General features: G+C 45.3%; 1 non-coding gene across 1 annotated transcript; it reads left to right on the forward strand.

Annotated features, from left to right (window-relative positions):
* Nucleotides 1-476: 476 nt before the first annotated feature.
* TRNAK-CUU lies at nucleotides 477-549 on the forward strand. The gene has a single exon. It is a non-coding gene; the product is annotated as a tRNA-Lys (tRNA).
* The last annotated feature ends 1,241 nt before the right edge of the window (nucleotides 550-1,790 follow it).

The raw sequence follows: 1,790 nt of genomic DNA on the forward strand, positions 1-1,790 counted from the left end.
AAGAGCTACTGCAAGATCTCTTGAGCCTGAGAAGGGTGACTACCCAGCTCTCTATAAACCCAAGTGGAACACCACGGATGAAGCCACTGATGCCTTTCATATACAGGACATGGGGGACTGGTTTCGTGATAATCAGGATATTCACCTACTGAATCTACCCATTATCCAAATTCTGTTAAATGCCGTGGTTGAGGGACCCCCTCTTGCTAGGGCACCCCATATAACATTAGTGCTACACAACTGAGCAACAGTCTGGAAACCTTGTGGACTTTGCTGTCTTAGCTTCTCCTCATGGGTCTTACAGATGCTTATAAAAACATTAGGTTAATGAACAAGAGAATGGGAGAGGCTGAGGGAAGAGTCAAGGACTGGTTTTAGGAAAATGAAAAGTTTAAGATGGGTATTAAAAAATAAGGTGAATCGAGGAAAGAAACATTGATAGGCGTGAATAAAAGACACAAGAGGAAAGTTAGAGTGCCTGGGTGGCTCAGTGGGAAGAGCATGAGACTCTTGATCTCAGGATCATGAGTTCAAGCCCCATGTTGGGTATAGTGATTACTAAAATCAATAAATCAATAAATAAATTCGTTAAAAAAAAAGGTAAAAGAGGACAGTCAGAGGACCCATTCCAGCAAGGTGAAAGTCATTAGATGTTTGTTTAAACATGGATTAATAAAACATATTGATAGGCTTAAAACACAGGTCTTACTACTGCTCTGTCACTAAAAGGTTGAGCAGGCTGATGAGACCCCTACTACTCGTCCAACATTAACCAGCCCCAAACAAGTCAGCTCCATTTACCTCAGTTTGGGGTTATTTTTAAAGTGTGAAAGCAAGATTACAATGAGAAATTGGACATGCATTCACTGGGGGCAAATGGGCTTATTCGTCAAGAAAAAGACTGACAAAAGGGCCAGGGTTCCTCTGCTTGACCTATCACTGAGAACCCAAAGACTTATACACAAAAGTGGGTAAAATGGTCAGGGGATGGAGAGACATTCCCTAGATTCCTTGTAATGGGAGCCTAATGCACTGTGTACTAACCATATCAGGGACGTCCTGCCAGGAGGGCTACAAGTAGGCTGAGACAATGCAGAAATGTAGGCATTGTTAGGATTACGAAAGTCACAGTGTTCCTCTTTCTTCCTTCCTTCCTTCCTTTGAGAGTGCAACCAAGCATGGGGGCAGGCGGGGGGTCGGTGTATTGGGGGCGTGGGGGGGGGAGAAGAGGCATAAGGAGAGAGGGAGAGAGAATCTCCAGATTCCCATTGAGCGTAGAGACGCATGTGGGGCTCGATCCCAGGACTCTGAGATCATACTCTGAGCCAAAATCAAGAGCTGGAAGCTCAATCGACTGAGCTACTCATATGCCCAAGATGGGAGTGTTAAAGCAGGATTCTGTAAAGAGATCTTGTCCCTTTACCTTCCACACGGCTTAGCCTGTGGTGGTCCCGTGAGTGTGGCTCTCAGAAAGGTCAAGGGTATGCTCCACAGTGCAGCTGCAAGCAAACTCAAGAGTTAGAAGTATAGGTTTGCAAAGGTTGGAACAGCTTGCTCTGAGCGGGAATGTTAAGCTTGGTTCAAACTCAGTAAGGGTTAGAAGTTAAAGCTGAGGTAGAGATTGAAAAGAGAAGAGAGTGTCAGTAGCCAAGCTTTAAGGTTGCAGTGGTTTATCTTCTACCAACATCCAGGACAGCCCTTGGGAGAAGATATCCCAAGGGCAGAGGAAGACCAGCTGGGTGTAGCTGTAGGCATCCAGGCCGGCAGATGCAGGATAAAAGTGGTATATC

The sequence above is a fragment of the Neovison vison genome, chromosome 4, assembly GCF_020171115.1.
Source record: "Neovison vison isolate M4711 chromosome 4, ASM_NN_V1, whole genome shotgun sequence".
Classification (NCBI taxonomy): Eukaryota; Metazoa; Chordata; class Mammalia; order Carnivora; family Mustelidae; genus Neogale; species Neogale vison.